Raw genomic sequence first — 9,557 nt, 5'->3', positions numbered from 1 at the left:
TTCAGTCTGCCTCTGTGTGCCTCTGCCCTGCCTTCATGGCCGCCTTTGGGTGTGCCGGGAGGACCTTGCATCTTTAGGGAGGATGCTACCATCTGTGGCCCAGGATTTGGGCTCCAGGCTCCAGGCAAGCCAGCCCTTCGGCCTCCTGCCTCTCTTCCTCCCTGGGACTCTTCCTCCGCCACCTGCTTTCCTCTTACTTGGCCTGAAGCCCACTTTTGTGCTTCAAACCCTATGCGCCCCTTCCCTCCCCTCCCTATATGGGGACAGCTGTTGTTTTTCCCTGCAGGCATTGTCCCTTTCCCTGCCCCCTGGTTTAGTCCCGGAGCTTTGGAAGGAGCCAATTACTGGGGGGAGGGGGACATATCCCAGGCTCGGCCAATCAGTGTGGGTCCCATCACCCTGGTTACCAGGAGTAATTTGAAACTGTTAGGGAACCTAAAGTCCAATGGAAGTGAGTCCTGGCCTTATAGGAAGAGGGCCCTATCTTTCTGCTAGAATTGTTGAGCCGGAGGTATAAACCTCAAGTTGCTCAGGTTTTGAGAATGACACCAAGGCAGAGAGAAATAGACCTGAGATCGGAACTTACAGCTTCCTCATGACTTGCTGAGTGTCTGGATGCAGCCACACCTGAAGTTATGTGGGTTAGGAAGGTACTGTGATTATAACCATTATTAGCACTATTACTGTTATGCTTCAGCCAGTCTATATTTAGTTTTTGTCACTTGTGACCAATACAGCTTTGGAACCCAGCTGGCAGTGTAATGGCTTTTCCCCCATTTCCTACTGATCGAGGAACCCCAGAACCTACCAGAACCTGAGTCTTTTGGCATTCTTATTTCACACTGTCCACACTTCAAAAGGTGAGGGTCTCTTGCTGAGTTCAAAGACTCTGCTGTCTGTCACTTCAGGCACATCATATTAAGCAGATGGGTTTAACTCACCCTGTCCAGGTCTCTGGAGATGCATGTCATAACTTCTTCCCTAGACTCCGGTACCCAATGTGAACAAGAGTCAAACCAATTAAGTCAGATCTACTTTTTTATGCTATTAATGGTAAATGTTTATACATACATTCTTGTAATAGAAGGCACATTGGGCTACTGAAAATGGTAAAAGAAAATGAAAGTACCCCTATTCTAAGGGCTGGCCTCAGCGTCCACGCTTTTCCTCCCCGAATACATTTTCTCTGGGACCACCATCTCAAGGGCTAAGGACAGGGATGGGCATCTGGTTGAACCTTGGCCACCCAGAGTGTGCCATCTCTGACAGTGTGACATCGGGGTGGACATTCAACACTGGCCAGGCCAAGAGGCACCATTCTGGGACATTTACCACATCTGTGAAAAGTAAGGCATTTCCTTTCCCCTTCCTTTCTTTGTCTACAGAATGTACATCTGGGGTGGATGGGTACCACTGCGGAGAAAGAGGTTGTCAAAGAGTGCAGAGGAAACAGACCTGGGTTGGGGAGAGGGAGCAGGGTGCCAATGACAGGGTCTTTATGTCTGGATCCATCCACGCCAGACACTGCAGGTTATACCCTTGGACTTCAGTTTCTTTGTTTTCTTGAGCCACTCTGAGTTGGGTTTCTGACTCTTCCAAACAGTAAATGCTAACTAATATTGAAATATAGGCACAATTAGTTGTTTTAAGAAAATAGCTACAACATTTTATAAGATGCCAAAGTCATATATGACAGTCACACTAAATAAGATTTTGGAAAATCAAAGATAGGATTTAATGGAGACTGGCCTCTTCGTATGGGCCAGACTCTGAGGAGCTGGGCTGCATAGACTGGCGCTTTCATCTTGCCACTTTGGTATACACCATGCCTCTAAAGTGATGGGATGGCTTCCACCAGCCACATTTACCAGATGGCTCTGCTCAACTAGGCTGACTGACCCAGGTTTTTCCTTCTTTCCCTTACACAGGGGAAGAAAAGGAGGCACCTTTAGTTAGCTAAAGGTAGGAGGCTGGCTGGTCATCCCAACTCTATTCCCAGAGAGGGAAGGAATGGAGCCTCTAGGCCAGTGATTGTAAGTGAACCTTGTAAAACTTTCAATGGCACAAACAGCCTGCTGTGACTGAATCAGGGTCCCCAAGCCGATCTTCCCAGCTCCTGGGTCTCCAGTATGCTGTATAAGCACAACTCAGGTGCCCCGTCCAAGGCCTAGGATGGGCTTTCCCTGTGCCCCAAGGTGTCCAACATAGTGGTCCTTCCTGTTACCAGCCACTCCTGACCACTGGGTTAGCAAGGAATTCTAGCTGGAAGGCACCTTGCCCAAGAAAAGACTTACTGTCAGGGCCAAAGACAACACCTTGTATTCTCCTCTATTTTCTATTTTCCCCTATTTACCCCTTTGCTGAATGAAAGCAAGACATAGAGGGCTTTGAAACTTTTCCTAAGATCCTTGACCCTTAAAATCTCTCCCTCTCTCTCTCTCTCTCTCTCTCCCTCTCCCATATGGCATACTCCTGCTCAGAAGTCCTCAGTGGCAACCCACTGGCAATTGAATTGAATCCGGTTTTACCCTGATTCCAAATGTCTTCTGGGCTGTGTGCTCCCCACACAGCCTTGCAGAGAAGGGTCTCAGTCTTGCAGGCACTCTGGCTGCTGGCTGCTCCCTAAGTCATGTACATCTGTTGCAGTCAGCAAGATAAAAACAACCAAGACAGAACAGGATTTACCTGTCTGATGGCTGCCCCTTGAGCTTGTGCTGCCCTGTACCCTGGAATGTCCCTGTGGGCCAACAGTCACCATTTTCAAGCTCCTAACAAGCATTAGCCAGTTTGCTTCTTCTATCAGCCTAGAAGATATATCCACGGCTACAATGGCTACCCATTGTAGGAACGGACAAACGGGTTTTTGGGAGCTCAGGTGACTCACTCCAGGTCATTATTAAATGGGAAAAAGGTGGAAAAATCTAAGCCCTCTGGATCCGGCTCTAAGCTCAGAGCCCTTTGCTGCTTCCATATCCCTCTTTCCCTCCCTGCTCGGGAGGCACTGCCAACACCACGTCAAATGCTCTTCTTCCTCAAGTGCTTCTACACTTGTGTAAGTCACCAGGCATCAGCTCCTATTTCTTTAAAGTAATCACATCCTGTGAAGCAGACAGGCTTCCTGCAGCAGACGGAAGGCTGCTCAGGCAGGACTTGGAGAGGTGCAGTGAAGGTTCCTTTTCCAGAGGTGCATGCAGGCAGGGTCACCAGGGCAGCCACAAGACGTATGGAAGCAGCAGGGATGAGCCACACAGCATGCCAGTGCCGTCCTGCGGAAGGGGACAAGGGGCACTGTGTGACCAGAGCTGGGAGAGCTTTAGCAGGGAAAAGGGTGGTTCAACAGGTGCTCAGAGACGCAGCTGCTGTCAGAACCACCACCCAGGCGGGAGTGAGCCCAGGAGAGGTGTCTGGCCTCTCTCTTTCTCAAGGAGGCCTCCCACTGGCTGGACCCCAGTGTAAGCCAGAGTGCCAGGGAGCAGGGTCTTGAGCCAGAGAACTTCAGCCTCCCAGCTGAGAGAGAAGAGCAGAGAGGATGGGGGCTGGGGGGTAGAGGTGCTGCATCTGTTTCTGACCGCTACTGTAACAAATTGCCACAAACGCGGTGACTCACAGAAATACACACTTATCAGTAGTCTTCCCTTATCCATGCTTTCAGACATCCATGGCAACTGTGGTCTAAAAATATTAAGTGGAAAATTCCAGAAATAAACAATTTATAAGTTGTGTGCTGATCTGAGAAGTACGGTGAATCTTACACCGACCGTTCCATTCCATCCCATCTGAGATGTGATCTTCCCTTCGTCCAGTATATCCATACTGCAGTGCTACGTGCCCATTAGTCACCCAGTCGAGGGTCCCTGTTATCAGCCCGAGTGTGTGTCATGGTATCAATATGCTTGTGCTGAAGAAACCCTCACTTTATTTCATAATGACCAAAGCACATGAGTGGGGGTGAAAAGGCAACACCAGGGCATACAACATAGCAGGACGGACTAACTCTATGCCGAAATGCTGCAGGGCACATACAGTAGCAAAACATCTAGTACATGCAGGACTCAGTACTTCCTGCCATGTCAGGCATCTTCTGGAGTCTTGCAGTGTATCCAACAAAGGTAAGAGGGGACTGCTCTGTTCTCTGACAGTTCTGGAAGCCAGAAGTCCAAAATGAGTCTCCCTGGGCTAAAATCAAGGTGTCAGCTGGGCCTTGTTCCTTCCTGGAGGCTCTGGCTGAGACTCTGCTGCTTTGTCTTTTCCAGCTTCTAGGGGCTTCCTGCATTCCTTGGCTTTTGGCTTCCTTCTATCTTTAAAGCCAGCAATGTCTTGCTGATGTCATCTCCCTGGTTCTGACTTCTTCTGCCTCCCTCTTCCCTATTTAAGGGCCCCACGACAACATCAGGCTCACCTGGATAATCCAGGATGCGCTCCTTAAAACCAGTTAATTAGCTAATTTAAGTCATCTGGAGTCTTAATCCTCCCTTGCTAGGTAAGGCCACTTTTCCACAGGCTCCAGGGATTCGGATGTGGACATCTTGGTGTTGGGGGGAAGGGGGAAGCCTATGATAGGTGCCAAACAGAAAACAATCAGCCCATGTATCATATGTTGGTTGCCTGGGATTTGGCTTATTTCCCTTACAGTAGAAGCTTTCTGAGGCGAGTTTGGGTCACCTATTGCTATGTAATAGGCTAAGACTCCAAAACTCAGTGGCTACCAGCTACAATTCTTTCTCCTCACACATGCATCAGCTGAAGGCAAGCTGGCCTGGACGGGGTGCTGAGTACCTCTGTCTCACTGTGGGTTGTTTGTGTGACCCAGCTTCACGAGTCTCATCTTCCTCAGACCAGTGGGCCAGCAGGGCGCGATCTTCCCGGGCAAACACAAAGTTGCAGGGCAACGCGTAGTAGGACCTCCTGAGTTTGCTTTGGTGCCGACCCTTCCACCCCCACCAGTAAGTCCTCTGGTAGGCCTAAAGCCAAGGGGTGAGGAAGTGCCCTCCACCCCCAAGGAGACCATGGCAAGGATGACTGCAGGGCAGAGTAACAAAGGCGTCCCTCCAGGGGCCATGGCTTTATCATGTTTCCCCTGCTGTTCCAGGACATTGCTCTTTCCTGGATTGGTTCTGTGTGAAAATGCATCCGATGAACAGATGAATGAGTTCCCACAATAGGACATAGTCAGCCAGGCTCTGTGTGTCCCCTACTGCAGCAGAGGTGGGCTCCACACTCTTGCTCCTCACCTAGAGATAGAAACTAGGTGGAGCACAAGCACCCAACAGTGTGTCTCTTCCTTTGTAACTAAATAGTGTGCGGCTCTGTGTAAGGAGCTCGCTTCCCTTCCAGGGGCTTCTGGTGGATTGGGGAGTGCCTTGGAGGACGTGACTCCTAGGGATAATCAGGCTCCATGCCACACAGCCAACCCTGAGACCTCTGGTCTTCCATTCTGTCTCTCCTTCTGCAGATCCTTCCTGCCTGAGTACCTGCCTATGGGGTCATCTTGGGTTGACCTACAAGGTTGGCCTCTGTGGTCAAAATTAAAAGATGAGGCATTTTCACATAAAAATCTGAATTTCCAGGTTCCTTAGAGTCCAAAACTCTGATTATGCCAGGCTTGCAATCCCATACAGTAACAGCCAGCCAGCGTTCACTTTCGTCAGGTCGTGTGCTCTCCAGTTTCTCAGAGTCTCCCCATGCCCTGCCATCTCCTGTACCACTTCCCCCTGCTGTGCTAATGTTTTGTTTGATGCTTTCCCTTCCCCTTCCTAGGACTGCCTCATAACAAAGTATCACAAACCAGGTAATTTAAACAACAGAAACATGTTGTCTCACAGTCTGGAAGGCTAGAAGTTCAAGATCAAGGTATCAGCAGGGATGATTCCTTCTGAGGGATGTGGAGATCAGTCTGTTTGGGGCCTCTCTTGCCTCTGACAGCCTTGGGCATTCTTGTAGATGGTGTTTTCTTTGTGTCTTCATGTGATCTGCCCTCTATGGTGTCTCTGTGTCCAAATTTCCCCTTTTTAAAGGACATCAGTCGTATTGGATTAGGGGCCATCCTAATGATTTCATTTTAACTTCATTATCGCTGTATAGACTCTGTGTTCAATTAAGGTCACATTCCAAGGTATTAGGGGTTAGAACTCCAACATATCTTTTTGGAAGGGACATGATTCAACCTCTAACACTCACCCAGTTCTTTCACCATTTTAAATCTCCTGCCTGGCTGGCCCTTGTATTAGCTGTGAGGATGCAGCAAAGTGTTCCTGAGAGTCAGATCTGTCTGTCATGAGGCTCTTGAAGGGAACAGCATAAGGGATGCTTTTGGAAAGTCAGGGCTTGGCCTCCGGGGGAGAGGAAGCCAGGGCAGGAGTGATGGGACTGGAAAAGAGGTGGCAGGGCCTAGCAGCAGCTGGGATAAAAGTTAGCAGGGCCTGATGCATGCTCAGAGGGGAGGAGAGAGAGGCTAATGCCCAGGTTTCAGGCTTGAGAGAGAAAAAGTGGGCAGCTGTGATTTGCTGAAGGAGGAAGAAAATTTTAGCAGAGGTTTTGTACAGGGTGAAAGCTTCATGCTGAAATGGGGGAGAAGAGACATAATTGGGTTCACAGAATATCTATGGGAAAAGACCTGAGTCCAAGCTGGTGGGAAAGAATGGAGCTATTCAACAGGCAGGAGGACAAGGGTAGATATACTTAGAGAAGGACAGGCTAATGGCAATATCTCAGAGGCAGGTAGGCTGGGGCTGATTGACTGGACCATAGTTTTCACCCATCTCAGTAGCCATATCCACTGCAGATCCTCCCCAGAGAAGCTAAGGGCTTCTCCTGATCTTGAATTTTGAGCTCAGCCACAAGAAGCGATCTAGCACTGGCCCAAGTGTTATGGTTTATATATCTAGATGTCCCCCAAAGCCTCATGAACTCATGGTGGGGCTTTGGGGAGGTGATTGGATCATAGGGGTGTGATACTCGTAGTGATGAGTTTATAGCTAAGTGTGATGTTAGGAGGTGGAGCCTCCTGGGCCACTGGGGGTGTGGCTAGAAGAGTCTCCCTCCTTCGCTCCTCCCTTCACTCTCTCTACTTCCTGTCCTCCATGCTGTGAGCAGCTTTCATCTGCCATACCCCTCAGCCATGCTGTCCTGTCTTCAGCCAGCTGACCACGGCCTGAAATGTGAACCAAAATAAACCTCTCCTCCCTTAAATCGTATCAGGTAAGAAAGCGACTAAGACACCAAGGAAGATGAGAAACACATGGAACAGAGCCAAGCCCTGCTGACGTCCTATTCCAGCCCATGCTGGATCCATCAGCACCCAGACAACCTGCGTGTGCAATACTCATTGCCCCTGAGAGTCCATAGTTGCTTGTTACACAGTGACAGCTGATCAATAATCAGCCAAATCCCATCATTTTATAAGTGAGGAAACTAAGGCCTTGTGAAGGGAAGACGTTGTTCAATGGCATATAGATGGTAAATAACATCCTCAGTTCTTCTCATCTAACCCAGGATTCTGTCTCTCTTTCTACTTCAGGTCAGCGACGGTCACCTAGCATCTAGTTTGTTCATTCATTCAACAAGCTTTATGCTTCTAGAGATACATAGCTGAGTCACCAAAATGAGAAAGGCAAACTGAAGAGGGAAGGGGTGGGTATCAGTGTGGGCTGGTGTTGAGGTACTGTCTAGAGACGTGAGGGGATGTGGACAATGAGGAGTCACAGAAAGGAGACACCAAATTCCTCTGAACCCTCCATGCCATTAGGATAAGGAAAAGAGAAGTGGGAGATGGTGCTGGAGAGGAACGCAGGGCCTCACCCAGGCCTTTATCTCAAAGGGAGAGTTCAACCTTTTTCACCAGCAGGGGATTAGTGGTCACTGTGGGCATGGTCTTGGACCAGTCAATTTATTCTCAAGATCCTGAGTTCTGAGTTTCCTCCGTCCCTGCCCTCCCTCTTTCCCTCTCCTCGTTGTCTCTGTCTGCAGTGCTGGAGATGGAACCCAAGGCCATGTGCATGCTAGGCAAGGGCTCTACCACTGAGCTGCAGCCAACCCTGGGCTTGCCCACGTTTAAAGTGAGGGCCTGGACAGGGTGGCTAGTAGGGGCTCCTCTAGCCCTAAACCCACCACGGGGGGCTGGCCAGGAGGGGGCTGTCTGTCTGGCAGCTGATCCAGGCCCAGGGCTGGGGACAGAGCCTCCTCTGCCTGAGGGACGAGGGATAGGTGGGGTTTGGGTGACAACTCAGGAGTGAGATCCTTCCCTGGACAAAAAGGGTAAAGGTAACTTTTCTCTGAGCCAATGGCTAGCCTAGGAACATGAAGAACAAGGACAGACGGATGGCGACATTAAATATAGGATTCTCCAGAAAGGGAAGTGACTTTCTGTTTCCCTTTTCCTTCTTTGTGCAGAGGGAACCCTGGGTTGAGAGATGTGGGAGTTTGGGATTAGTCCCTGATATGGGGGGAGCCTTTCGAAGGGCTGTCCTGTCTCAAAGAGCAGCATCACACCCTGCCTTAGAGCCCCCAGCAGAGACCACCCAGAGGAAAACCAGACACCAAGTGCAAGAATCCCCCCTTTAACAGGAAAGGGGCAATCGAGCCAGGCTGGCAAGAAAATTTCAGGTAATTGATGTTATTTTCCCATCGACTGTGTTCTGCTAGAAAAGATTTTGGTTACAGAGTGTAATCAAATCACACTTAAGAATTCTACTAAAAGATTACTTTTATAATGAGAAAAAAATGTACTTTAAAAAAGGAATCTGTGGTATAACCTCCTCAGAGGGCAATTTGGCAATGCCTTTAAACATTTGAGAGGCACACACACTCTGAGACGGCAATCCACCTGCGAGAATTTGTCTGCAGGTGTGTCTGCACATGCATACCTCATGGGAAAAGATGCCCTCTGGTAGTGTGTCTGTGGTAGTAGAAGATTGGAAAAAAGCACTATCACCAGTAAGGGATCAAGTGGATCCATTCACAGAAATCCATAGAACGGAACCCTACACCACAACCGTGGTATTGCCAGTAAGGAACAGAGTAGAAACTTTAACAGATCATCCACAGGGTGGAATGCTATGTATACATGAAAAAAGACTATGACAGATATGTATGGGAAAGATTTCAAATAATAGTGTTATATGGAAAAGCCAAGAGAAAGAATACTGGCACAGCACAGATCATGTATACAGAAAATGAGGAATATAGAAAGGTGAGCAGGAACTCTGTATTAAGTTCTTGTGGCTGCCGTAAAAAGTCAACACAAACTTGGAGGTTAAAAATAACATAAATTTATTTTTCCACAGTTCTGGAGGCCAGAAGTCTAAAATCAAAGTGTCAGCAGGCCACGTGTCCTCTGGAGCCTCAAGGGGAATGCCATGGTTAATTTTATGCATCAACTTGACTGAGCCACAGGATGCCTGGGTATTTGGTCAAACTCTTCTGCGTGTTTCTGCAGGGGTGTTTCAGAATGAGCTAAACATTTCACTTGGTAGACTGAATGGAGCAGATTTCCGATCTTAATGGGAGTGGGCCTCATCCCATCAGTTAAGACCTGAGTGGAATAAAAATGCCAACCCTTC

General features: G+C 48.8%; 1 long non-coding RNA gene across 1 annotated transcript; it reads left to right on the top strand.

Moving 5' to 3' along the window:
• Positions 1-441: 441 nt before the first annotated feature.
• On the top strand, positions 442-8,443 carry LOC104860823. Its single transcript, XR_779801.1, has 3 exons — positions 442-650; positions 7,198-7,455; positions 8,389-8,443. It is a non-coding gene; the product is annotated as an uncharacterized LOC104860823 (long non-coding RNA).
• Positions 8,444-9,557: the final 1,114 nt, after the last annotated feature.

This window comes from Fukomys damarensis, unplaced genomic scaffold, assembly GCF_012274545.1.
Source record: "Fukomys damarensis isolate Sample0158 unplaced genomic scaffold, DMR_v1.0_HiC HiC_scaffold_9, whole genome shotgun sequence".
NCBI lineage: Eukaryota > Metazoa > Chordata > Mammalia > Rodentia > Bathyergidae > Fukomys > Fukomys damarensis.
Note: the sequence above shows the minus strand (reverse complement) of the source record. Positions and strands in the feature narration are given on the sequence as shown.